This window comes from Oncorhynchus tshawytscha, linkage group LG01 (genome assembly GCF_018296145.1).
Source record: "Oncorhynchus tshawytscha isolate Ot180627B linkage group LG01, Otsh_v2.0, whole genome shotgun sequence".
NCBI classification, from domain to species: domain Eukaryota; kingdom Metazoa; phylum Chordata; class Actinopteri; order Salmoniformes; family Salmonidae; genus Oncorhynchus; species Oncorhynchus tshawytscha.
Genome location: NC_056429.1, coordinates 70,814,900 through 70,828,500, shown reverse-complemented (window position 1 = coordinate 70,828,500; position 13,601 = coordinate 70,814,900). Strand labels below are relative to the sequence as shown.

At 46.0% G+C, this 13,601-nt stretch overlaps 1 protein-coding gene across 2 annotated transcripts in view; it reads left to right on the top strand.

The window, feature by feature from the left end:
* Positions 1-13,601, top strand: part of spock2 (SPARC (osteonectin), cwcv and kazal like domains proteoglycan 2) — a 77,615-nt gene that overhangs the window by 46,860 nt on the left and 17,154 nt on the right. The window lies entirely within an intron of this gene.

The following is a 13,601-nucleotide window of genomic DNA, read 5'->3' as shown; positions in this document are numbered from 1 at the left end:
CAGTCCAAAAACAAGACCCCCATCAGACCGCAGTGCACAGAGCCTGTTGCTATGGAGATGTCATCGTTGTGGTGCAGGCACTACTTTAATCCATGGAAGCCTGTTAAATTATCACTGGGCTAAGGCAACCACCTTATGCTATTGTACAACACACAACGCAACTCCAAGCCTGCCAGCGCTGGTATTGTGGCGGCTGCTATACCAACAAGATTTATTTACAAATGTTTTCTATAAACATTAAGAGGATTGTCTTTTCTATTTGCATGTATTTTCTTATTTCTTTAGCTAAGGTTAAGTCCTCGGGAGAGAGAGAGAGAGAGAGGGAGAGAGAGAGGGAGAGAGGGAGAGAGGGAGGGAGGGAGACGATCAATGCCAGCAGCAGAGGAGAATGACCAGTTGATGATAGACTGAAAGGGTGATGATCTTGGTCATTTTGTAAATATTTATTGTTTTCTGGAACTACTGCAACTCATTGTTATTAGATTATTAGAGAAACACATTGTTTTTGCACCCACTATGCGTCATTTCCGCAATGGTCATGTGAGGTGAAATGTGGATATTTTGGGATGTGAGCACTCAGTTGGTTTGTTTGATCTGACGGAGAGCCGTTTTGTCAATAAAGCGGTGAATTGGGAGCTTCAACAGTGTGCGGGCATTCTTGTTCTTCACAGGCTGGATCTTCACCATGACTCTTCTGTGGCTCTGACGTCTGCACATGCATGCAAGTGTGAGGCACAACAGGCCCGTGGTGGACGAATAGGGGGTGTATTGTTTTGGATTTGCTTTTCCAATCTGATCTGTGGGTTTGCTCTGATAATCTGCTATGATAATCTCCTATGATAATCTGCTGCAGAACTCTTTTTTACTGATTTAGTCTTCTTCATCCTACAATGCCATAACATGAGATGATACCGGTCACCACAGGCATAGATATAAGATGACTATGTGTACAGTATGCCTCTGTGCATCACAATATCTGCTCCAATTGTGCCATAAGAGCTGATTTAGAAGAGAAGAGAGAACAGCAATTCTGTTATGAGAATGCTTGAGATGTGAGAATGAATAGAAATGTCAAGGGATTTAAGTCTTGCTAATTGATAAAGCACTAAGTGGTATTGTGTTGTAAGGACCCAGTTGCCTGCAGTAGCCTAAGGTATTGATGGATATGTAACCAAATATAGTGTTGCTTTATGGAGGTGGGGGAGGGAGAGAATGTGTCATCCGGTTCAGGATTTGGTGGGCTTGGTAGTTGCATACAGTGGTAACGTGTGTGCGTCTGTGTGCGCGTCACCAGGTTCAGCATCGGTGGGCCTGTTAGGAAGACGTGTGTGTGTGTGTGTGTGTGTGGTGCCGACACACAGCCACTGGCGTACCGGACCCTCCCTCAAGAGAGGGTTGACCTTTACTGGTACATAATAGCAAGTACACATTCTTGTTCCCTGGCCCCAGTATGCCCACATGTGTTCAGAGAAAACAGTGCTCTGCTCACTGGTGCCTCTGATGACTGCTCTGCTGTCTCTCTGATCAATATGATGCACACTCGGGTGAGTTTGGTTACATACACTGCATTTGAGACGTTTTTTGCAGTCTCTTGTGCCCACTTGACAAGCAACCAAAACAAATTCCCTTTTCCTTCCTTTAGGAAACCAATCTTCTCCCTGTGGCTCCTTTTCCTAAGTTGTGGACACAGCTCCAATTTGTGACGGCCGTTACACAACAGACGTGTGATGTGTTGGGTTTTGGGGGGGTTGCTCTGGTGATGAAATGCTGGTAGAAAATCTGCCCCCTGTGTATTTGTGAATATACATGTGAATGAGCCTCGACGTATGGCCTTTGAGTCTTGCTTTTGGATTGTATAGGATCTATTCTCACCTGTTTTTCCATGAACAGGATGAGATCAAGTAGTCTTGCACGCCTGCTCCTGTAACTCACAAGCAGCTGACCTTCACCTCTCCCTGACTTTGTAGGGTAATTACAGGATGATGTTCTTTAAGCTGGAGGCCAGATCCATCTTGCCCATGTCTTCCATATCTACCATTCCATTACAACAACCTCTGGGCATTTCGCTACACTGGCCATAACATCTGCTAAATATGTGTATGTGACCAATACAATTTGATTTGATTTGAGGTATAATGCATAGGCCTGTAATGCCTTGTGGTCTTCAGATTTGATGCTAGGCCAGCTAAAAGCCTTCTCCATGCATTGGCAATCTTGTATTAATTACCGTAGTTCTCCTTTAATCAGCACTTGGCTTTCTGATAGCCTTATCTGGAGCCATATGTTGGCAGCTCCTAACCAGCTCTCGAGGCTGCCCTCTGGTTTACTGTTCGAGGAAGTGCCGTTTGTGTTGACTAGTTTGGCCTATATACCATGTTCTAATGACTGAATGAAGGACCTGTACTGTAAAATGTCACCATCAAAAAGAGTCATTTCTCTGGATGGCAGAAAGGAATGATGTTGCTGTTTGACTAGCATAGCAGTAACCTCATTCTGCCTTTGGAGAATGGTGATGAGAGGGTTTTCTATGTTTTCCTGTGAAGTGTCCTGAGCACCGTCCTGTGAATTGGAAAGTCTTGCCTGTTCTCCCCGTGGCCCTTTGTGTGAGTTGGTCAGCACAGAGGGGCCTTGTCCTGTATAGGCCTGCAGACTTGGGTTAGAGTCTTGTGCAGCAGTGTGCTCTCCGTGAGCTGCTGTCTGAATCACACTGTGTCCTGACTGTTCTGATTGAGCTGAAACACTGTGAGCCTGGGCTGTTTGAAGGTCAATGTGCTCAATGAATTGGGGTCCTTCTTTGGGACGCATACTTGGTGCATGCCTGGCAGAAGTGTCCCTCTGCCCTGTGTGAAATTCAAGGTCAGAGAACTTGTATCTCTCTGCTGTTTCCTCAAAGTAGTCATTCATGCCATCTATTATTGAGTTGGCCTTTCTCTCCCTACAGATGTCTAGACTATGAGCTTTGCTGAGGCAGCTGCTATTTCAGTTTGCAGCTCAAGAGTCTCCCTTCTTTTCCTCAGTTCCATCTTTTGTTGGTTTAATTCCTCCTCCCTATCCTCTAGAAGGTGTTTGAACTTGAGAGCAGCAGCCTTTGTTATTAATGCTGCTCTGTCGGCCTCTGGTCGGATGCAGACTGAGGATGTGGAGGATTCACCTGAGCGTGAACTCCTGTTAGGCCTGCGACTGAAGGTTTGGCTGGAGGTTTGGGACACACTGTCAGTAGGTTTAACATCTTTCTCATCAGTGCATTCATCAGGTTTCTCTGGTGCTGGGGCTGCACCTGCAATACATTTCAAATCAAATCTAATTGTATTGGCCACATACACATATTTAGCAGATGTTATTTTGGGTGTAGCAAAATGCTTATATGTTGGACACAGAACTAGAAATGTGTGAATATGCTGCCATTTGGGTTCATACCAATTCAGCATATCATTTTTTCTTTCATCCTCAGGTATCATGTGATGATAAGAATGAATAAAATCTTTGAATCCATTCAACAGTTCATTGAACTGAATCATGTTTTTTTATTTTTACAATTCAGTCATCAGATCAGTAACAATGTTCATTTTTCTAGTCAGCATGGCCAGTTTACCCCTTTTGGATTTGCACATTTGGGAAACGTTCTCCTACAAGGCCTTTTCTGATAAAGGCTCCTCCACTAGCGCCGTATCGCCCCCATACACAATTCTATCTGCAGTGGTAGAATTCAGCCATATTCCATCAATAGCCTATCACAGTAATATCTATATCAACAGATGCATATCTGTATTCCCAGTCATGTGAAATCCATAGATTAGGGCCTTATTAATTTATTTCAATTGACTGATTTCCTTATATGAACTGTAACTCCTTAAAATCTTTGAAATTGTTGCATGTTATGTATATATTTTTGTATTTCCCCTATAATGTTATCATCCTACCTCCTCTTTCTCTCTCTAGTGTGGCTTCATTCCTTCCTCACTTTCAGCAGTTAAATGAAATACATTTCCTTGTCCTTATTTTCATAATTCTAATGACATCCTTGAATAATATGGGACTAGAATTAGATGCAGAAGGCTTTCACTTCTCTTCAAGAAGAATGGTTATGGGTCTGAATAAGTAACTGCTATAGCCTACCGCCATCACGCGTTCGCTCTCCTTTCAAACTACCTGTGAGTTCTATTGGCTGCTGTATTTAACATTCAGCAAACAAGAGCTAGCGTCCCTCTTCGAATAGTCTGTTGGTAGAAGAAACGCTAAACAAAAATAAAGTCCAGCAAGCTATTCTAGTCTAGCTTTTCCTGTATTGGACTTGCTGTGTTGTGTTCATCACTGATTGTCTAGTATAGCATCCATGATTTGTATCATTGATTGGACAGTCTATTTTGTTTATATGTTTTTTTTTATCTGAAATGACTGTGATTTGGTGATCCTATTTACGTAGTTTTTTTTTTAGATGCTACTCATTGAGATAAACATCAGCTTCAACTGAGAACAAGTGTTTATTATTTTATTATTTTTATACATGACATTTGGCAAACGTGGATGTCTGAAAGTATTTCTACTATATCCTCCACCGGAGCAGTCCTTTCCTCACCTGGGTGAACCAACAATCCCATGGGACAGATGGAAGTTGTCGTTTGATACGTACACGCTACCTACTGGACTGGATGTGGTTAGCCCTGAGAGGAAAGGGGGCATTCTTCTCCGCTGTCTCGGCGCCGAGGGCCTGCACATCTTCCAAATGCTCAGGGAAGCACACACATATGGTGCAGCTGTTGAACTTTTGGATGGACATTTAGCAAAGAAACAGAGTGTTCTTCATTTTTGGTAGTGCGCACAGCGTTTGGGTGAGACTGTGACCTTAAAGGGCAAGCGCAGTCATGTCAGTTTGTTTATCTTAAAGATGAAATGATCAGGGACCAGTTTATTGAAAGAACCTCCAGCTCACTCGTGCGGGAGAGGCTTCTCCTTGAAGATGATGATCTGACTTTAGTAAAAGTTGTAGCCATAGCTTCCCAAGTGGAATCAGCAGCTCACTGTGCAACTAAGATCTCTGAGGCACAGGCACGTGCTTCCATGGTCAAGCTGTGCAGTAGTCTCAGTGCTCAGACTGTGGATGTCACTCAGACATGAGTGCCTCAGTGCAGTTGATGAGTACCCAAGGGCGTCAACCGTCTGCCAACTGTGGTTCCAATAGACACAATTCACGTGCCCCTGACTGCCCTGCTCGTGGACAGACTTGTAGACGATGTCAAAAACCAAACCAATTTTGCAAAGTGGTGTAGGTCAGCTCCAACGCTCACGCTCCATGGACACACCACCTGCTGTCAGTCATACTGTTGGCTCAAACCCAGCTGGGTTTTCCACCTGTGCTGTATACCTGGGTGACTCCTGCATTCCTCTCGTGCTAGACACAGGAGCAAAGGTGTCGCTCTTCAACATGGTTACCTATGAGCGGTTCTTGTCCCAGCTACCACTCCAGCCACCCAGCCTTAGCCTGTACGGATATGGGTGCTCTGTGGTTGATGTTATCGGCTTTATATACTCACCTGTGCAGTATGGCAACAAGGCCTTCACAGTTCCCCTTCCACATCGCATGGCACTAACATCTTAAATTTACACCTGTTCACCAGCCTGGGGTTCTCTCTGTTGGCAAGAGCAATGACCCACCCTCTTCAATGGCGTAGGTGCCCTGACAGCATTCACACATAAGCCCTTTCTTGACCCTACGGTGACTCCAGTCATTCAACCTCTACGCCATATTCCACTGGCTGTATATATGAGGAGGTCACTAAGGATCTACAGAAGCAGCTGGAGGGTGGATTCATCGAGCCGGTGGATGCCTCCCCATGGGTGTCTAACTTGGTCAATGCTGGAGAGCTGCGGGTCTGCTTGGATCTGGCCAACAAGGCCATCATTCCTGATCGGTACCCACTGCTGACTATGGAGGAACTGACCACTCACTTCTACGGGTTGACGGTCTTCACAAAGCTGGACCTTCGCAAGGGCTACCTCCAAGTTCACCTACACCCAGAGTAGGCACCTGACAGCCTTCGTTACTCATAACGGGGTGTTCCCCGACACCCAGAGAGTAGGAACCTGACAGCCTTCGTCACTCATAATGGGCTGTACCCCGACACCCAGAGAGTAGGAACCTGACAGCCTTCGTCACTCATAATGGGCTGTACCCCGACACCCAGAGAGTAGGAACCTGACAGCCTTCGTCACTCATAATGGGCTGTTCCCCGACACCCAGAGAGTAGGCACCTGACAGCCTTTGTCACTCATAACGGGGTGTTCCCCGACACCCAGAGGGTAGGAACATGACAGCCTTCGTCATTCATATCGGGGTGTTCCGCTACACAAGGATAACTTTTGGTCTCAGTTTGTCCCCCAGCTGTTTCCAGAAGATAATGACCACCATCCTTGCCGGAATCTCTGGAGTGGCTGTCTACTTGGACAACATCGTCGTCCATGGTAAACATCTGCAAGCAGCCTTCGCAGCACTCAGTCAACACAACCTCACACTCAACACTGAGAAATGCCTGTTCCGAGTGCCAGAGATCGACTTCGTCGGGTTCCGCGTGTCAGCCTGAGGTCTCTCGTCGCTGCAGTCAAACGTGGAAGCCATCCATCGTGTCCCAGAACATACATCTGCTACACAACTTGTCTCATTTCTGTGAATGACGGGTTCCTATATGCGCTTCCTGCCCCAGTACTTGGCAATCACTTCCCCTCTGCGTCAGCTGTTGAAGAAGGAGGTGTACTGGGCCTGGACACCCAACTGTGCACAGGCTGTCCACTCTCTCAAAGAACTGCTGACCACCTTCTGTCCTGGCCCACTTTAACCTCACCAGCCCAACTCTGGTCACCTGTGACGCGTCAGCTGCAGCAGTGAGATTGGTTCTTTCTCAGCTTCAGAAACCAGTGGCTTGTGCATCTCGCCCCACCGAACAGAAGTACTTTGTTCAAATCAAATCAAAGTTTATTTGTCACTTGCGCCGAATACAACAGATGTAGACCTTACAGTGAAATGCTACTTACAGGCTCTGACCAACAGTGCAACTTCTAAGTAAAAAAAGGTATTAGGTGAACAACAGAAAAGTAAATGAATAAAAACAACAGTAAAAAGACAGTGAAAAATAACAGTAGCGGGGCTATATACAGTAGCGAGGCTATAACAGTAGCGAGGCTATGTACAGGCACCGGTTAGTCGGGCTGACTGAGGTAGTATGTACATATATGATAAACAGAGAGTAGAGGGGGTGGTGGGTTGCGGGACACAATGCAGATAGTCCGGGTAGCCAATGTGAGGGGGAACCAGTTGGTCGGGCTAATTGAGGTAGTATGACATGAATGTATAATTAAAGTGACTATGCATATATGATAAACAGAGAGTAACAGCAGCGTAAAAAGAGGGGTTGGGGGGGGGGAACACAATGCAAATAAGTCCGGGTAGCCATTTGATTACCTGTTCAGGAGTCTTATGGTTTGGGGATAAAAACTGTTGAGAAGCCTTTTTGTCCTATACATGGCACTCCGGCACCGCTTGCCATGCGGTAGTAGAGAGAACAGTCTATGACTGGGGTGTCTGGGGTCTTTGACAATTTTTAGGGCCTTCCTCTGACAACGCCTGGTGTAGAGGTCCTAGATGGCAGGCAGCTTAGCCCCAGTGATGTACTGTGCCGTACGCACTACCCTCTGAAGTGCCTTGCGGTCGGAGGCTGAGCAGTTGCCGTACCAGGCAGTGATGCAACCAGTCAAGATGCTCTCAATGTTGTAGCTGTAGAACCTTTTGAGCATCTGAGGACCCATGCCAAATAATTTTTGTTTCCTGAGGGGGAATAGGCTTTGTTGTGCCCTCTTCACGACTGTCTTGGTGTGTTTAGACCATTCTAGTTTGTTGTTGATGTGGACACTAAGGAACTTGAAGCTCTCAACCTGCTCCACTACAGCCCTGTGAGAGAATGGGGGCATGCTCGGTCCTCCTTTTCCTGTAGTCCACAATCATCTCCTTAGTCTTGGTTGCGTTGAGGGATAGGTTGTTATTCTGGCACTACCCGGCCAGGTCTCTGACTAACTCCCTATAGGCTTTCTCGTTGTTGTCGGTGATCAGGTCTACCACTGTTGTGTCGTCTGCAAACTTAATGATTGTGTTGGAGTTGTGCCTGGCCATGCCATCGTGGGTGAACAGGGAGTACAGGAGGGGACTGAGCACGTACCACTGAGGGGCTCCAGTGGTGAGGATCAACGTGGCTGATGTGTTGCTGCTTACCCTCACCACATGGGGGCGGCCCATCAGGTTGTCCAGGATCCAATTGCAGAGGGAGGTGTTTTGTCTCAGGATACTTAGCTTAGTGATGAGGTTTGAGGGTACTATGGTGTTGAACGCTGAGCTGTAGTCAATGAATAGCATTCTCACGTAGGTGTTCCTTTTGTGGGAAAGGGCAGTGTGAAGTGCAATAGAGATGGCATCATCTGTGGATCTGTTTGGGCAGTATGCAAATTGGAGTGGGTCTAGGGTTTCTGGGATAATGGTGTTGATGTGAGCCATTACCAGCCTTTCAAAGCACTTCATGGCTACGGACGTGAGTGCTACGGGCCTGTAGTCATTTAGGCAGGTTGCCTTTGTGTTCTTGTGCACAGGGACTATGGTGGTCTGCTTGAAACATGTTGGTATTACAGACTCAATCAGGGACATGTTGAAAATGTCAGTGAAGACACCTGCCAGTTGGTCAGCACATGCCCGGAGCACACATGGTAATCCATCTGGCCCCGCAGCCTTGTGTATGTTGACCTGTTTAAAGGTCTTACACATGTCGGCTACGGAGAGCGTGATCACACAGTCGTCCGGAACAGCTGATGCTCTCATGTATGCCTCAGTGTTGCTTGCCTCGAAGCGAGCATAGAAGTGATTTAGCTCTTCTGGTAGGCTCGTGTCACTGGGCAGCTCACGGCTGTGCTTCCCTTTGTAGTCTGTAATAGTTTGCAAGCCCTGCCACATCTGACGAACGTCGGAGCCGGTGTAGTATGATTCAATCTTAGCCCTGTATTGACGCTTTGCCCTTTTTGATGGTTCATCGCAGGGCACAGCGGGATTTCTTGTAAGCTTCCGGGTTAGAGTCCTGCACCTTGAAAGCGGCAGCTCTACCCTTTAGCTCAGTGCGAATGTTGTCTGTAATCCATGGCTTCTGGTTGGGGTATGTACGTACAGTCACTGAGGGGATGACGTCCTCAATGCACTTATTGATAAAGCCAGTGACTGATGTGATGTACTCCTCAATGCCATCGGAAGAATCCCGGAACTTGTTCCAGTCTGTGATAGCAAAACAGTCCTGTAGTTTAGCATCTGCTTCATCTGACCACTTTTTTATAGCCCGAGTCACTGGTGCTTCCTGCTTTAATTGTCGCTTGTATGCAGGAATCAGGATGATGGAATTGTGGTTGGATTTACCAAATGGAGGGCAAGGGAGAGCTTTGTACGCGTCTCTGTGTGTGGAGTATAGGTGATCTATATTTTTTTCCCTCTGGTTGCACATTTAACATGTTGATAGAAATTAGAAATAGAAATCCACTCTGTTGGAGAGAGGGAGGCACTAGCATGTGTCTGGGCCTGCTAGCGGTGGCACATTTACCTCTACGGACGTTCTTTCACCCTTACACACCGGCCACCAGGCCCTCACAGCTTTGATGTTTACTTCAGGGTCGGGTCACAAGCCCCTCCGCATGTACCACTGGTCAGACCGCCTCCAGCAGTATAACTTTAATCTGCAGTTTACGCCGGGCAGGGACAATGTGGTGGCCGACCCCCTTTCGTGCTCAGTCGAATCAGACTCTGCCCAGGTTAACTCCGAGGAGGACCTAATCCAGCTCCTACACTCACCTCTCCAAGATAGTGTTGCTCAAGGAGCTGACCCAAGAATCAACCAACGACCCCACCTTCATGATCTTACAGGAATACGTATCCAATGGCTGGCCTGCACAGCTCCCGTCGGAACTCCAACCATATGCCAAGTTCGAACATGAGCTGTCATGCTGAAATGACATATGTCTGGGTCACGGAAACTGCACTGTCATACCAAGCAGCCTCAGAGGATGAGTATTGGCCACGGCTCATGAGGGCCACCTTTTCACTGAGAAGCTAAAGCAGCGCTACCGGGACCTGGTATGGTGGCCTGGCATCGATCATGATATCAAAGGGCTAGTACGTGACTGTGCTCCATGCCTTGTCAGTGGAAAGACAGGCCCACCTCTGCCACCACCACTGCAGACACTGGCCTGGCCCTCCCGTCCATGGGAACATATCCAACTGGACATCTGCAGTGATCTCTACAATGTGCCACATCGCCAATGCTTCCTGGTGGTTGCATATGACCTACATTCAAAATGGCCAGAGGTCACACCCATGGGTCCTGTCACAATAGGGGCCGTTATAAACTTCCTGGATATGCTCTTTTCTATCTGGAGACTGCCTGCAACTCTGAACACGGACACTGACCCCTCAGCTGGTCACGGTCGAGGTCAGCAACAACATCCAAAGCAAGGGGATCAAGCACATCAGAACAGCCTACTACCTTCCCCAGGAAGAGGTTCAATCAAACCCTGAAAAATGGACTGAGGGCTCACCTAGCTCAGGGTTGCTCCTTCACTGAGTCCTTGTCGCAAACTCTGCTGCACTATAGAGCTGCTCTGCACCTTCTTGTCAACACCATGTCATGTTTGACGTCAGCTGGGCCCAGCAACATTTCAACTGACTGACGGCTCTCGCTGGCATGCCAGCCGACTGAGGAAGGTGCCACCTCCTGCATGTCCCCACTCTGCCATTGATGCCACCTTGAGTGGTTCACTACCGGTGGCAGACGTTCCCTTGGCCCTAGCTGAAGTACAAGTGCCGTCCCCACAGGCATCTGTTGCTGTTGCTGCAGCACCCGCTCTGAACCCTCTAAGTGTGCGCTCTAGACCTGATCACCTTCACTTTATCACCTCCTTTCATGCCTAGTTTAAAAGGGGTGGGGATCACTGATTGTCTATTATAGCATCCATGATTCCTATCATCAATTGGACAGTCTATTTTGTTTATATGTTTTTTATCGGAAATGACTAAGTGAGTTGGTGGTACTATTTCTGTTGTTTTATGAGATGCTACTCGTTGAGATAAACGTCAGCTTCAACTGAGAACAAGTGTTTGTTTGTTAAAAAAAAAAACATAACAGGACTCGCTAAGGAGCGTTTTCTAAGGAGAGAGGCCAGCGTGTGTATTGTGCAAGAGACATAGGCTGTACATTAGAAGCTTATTATGCATTATATTACTGTAGAATAGGCTATGCTGCAGCAAATGTAGGCCTACCTGTCACAAGGAAAAAGGTTACCATGATGAGATAGCTCTACATGCATTGTGAACTGCGCTCCATACTGAGATGGGCTGTCTGTCCGCACCCTGAGCGTTGATGATTCATCATGCAGAGAGAAGGCCGTAGAGGAGCCAGATGTAGACATCACATATAATGTAACAGTTCCCTTTCATGTCATGCTGTTCATATAAATAATTTATTATAATTTACCGGTTTCTCACAATTATTTATCCCGGGAAAAGGGAGTGGTTTTGGGCGGTAAATCTCGGTAACCAGGTTCAAGCTATTCAACCCTAGTCTGGTATGGTCAAAATACTGTGTGCTGCCATTCCAAACACTCCCAGTAGGCCTTGGAGCATTTTTATTTTTTATTTCACCTTTATTTAACCAGGTAGAACAGTTGAGAACAAGTTCTCATTTACAACTGCTACCTGGCCAAGATAAAGCAAAGCATTGCGACACAAACAAACACAGAGTTACACATGGAATAAACAAACGTACAGTCAATAACACAATATAAAAGTCTATGTACAGTGTGTGCAAATGAAGTAAGATTAGAGAGGTAAGGTAATAAATAGGCCATAGTGGCGAAATAATTACAATTGATCAATTAAACACTGGAGTGATAGATGTGCAGGCCTTGGTGCATGTATTCTTTTTAACAGTTTTCTCCATTGACCTGTAGAGGGGTCACACACGCTTGACAGGGGATTAGTGGCAAACACACATACAACTGAAATTCATCATGAACTGGAATAATTGGACCAATTTAACTTATTTGGCTCCTACACCGTTCACTGCACAAACAAATGGTGCACTCATACGTTTAATGCAACAGCAGTAATGGAGTTTATAGAAATGGAAATGTTTATACTTGGCAGGCATGAATGGAGAAGGGTGGTTCAACGTGATTAGAGAGCTCGTATCATCACACAAGCCGTTGTTTCTAGAGATTATATCTGTCTCATAATTGGCCTGGACTATTGTTTGCATTCAAGACCAGGTCGTTTTTATTGCTCTGCTTGTCACTGTCAGAGTAGCCACTCATTTCTGTTAGTTGTGTGGTATTAAAAATGATTATGCTAATGTCATCTATCCATCATGTAAAAAAAAATTGAAAAAATCCAGACCCTGCACATTTGTTTAAAATGTGGAAATCCTAGAAACTTGTCTGCTCAACTGTATTCCACTACGCAAATTCAATTATAGATGCATGCAATGCTTTATTATGGGCCTTTATTACACCCCTCTGGCAGCACCACCCAACTCAAAATGTCTTCCCTCAGCCATGCCAGGGGACTTTCCTCTTTTGTTTTCTTTTGCTCCTCTGTTGTTCCTCAAGCAGGGGGGATCACGGATTCCCATCAGACCAACTCCTTGAATGCCCTACTCCTTGAAGTTTGAAGTTGTGTTTAGAAACACTATTTTGCTTAAAACATTTTTTTTTACCCTTTATTGTGTGTACTTTACTGTATTTATTCTTGGGATATCGCTTTTCAACAGAAAAAGTATAAAAATCGCTGGAGGAAGTCTTTTAATCCATGAGATTCAGCTGGGTTCCGTCACAAGCCAGCTGGCACGCTGCTTTCTGATTTACTTCTAGCTTCAGGTGCAGGTGAGGGCGTGGATATGAAGTTGCTATCCCTCACAGCACCACAGCTAGAAGAAATACAATTCTAGACCATCTACAAAATCCATCTAGGCCCCTTGAAGAAAAAACATAATTGCGCCTAGGTCTTCCTCTACATAACATACTGTATAGTCTCTATACATGCAATGCTCAACTACAGAGGAAGTGTTAAATGCATGGTTTTAGCATTGAACCACATGCTAATTGACACGTCAGAACACAAGAGCAACACCACCTGGAACAGACCCATTGAAAGAGCACAGTCCCTTGAAGGTCCTCCCCCTAGACCTAAGAACAGAGGGGGCCTATAATTGACAGCATCTGGACCTGGAAGGCCTGTTGATTGGCTTTATCTACTGGGTAGTGAAGTTGATGTCCATGTCACTGTAATGGCTATGTGAGGAAGGGTGGACTTCCACCTTCAGACATGTAAATATTGCCATTATTTGCCAAATGAATGAGTAGTCATGTTGAACAGCACTTTTAGACTAACACCATCCGACATGCAAACGCTTACATTGTTTTGCAACTAGTAAGTTAATGGAAGGAAAGTAACTTAGAAAATAGAGATGGGGAGGAGGGTCGGCAGGGTAGCCTAGTGGTTAGAGCGTTGGACTAGTAACCGGAAGGTTGCAAGT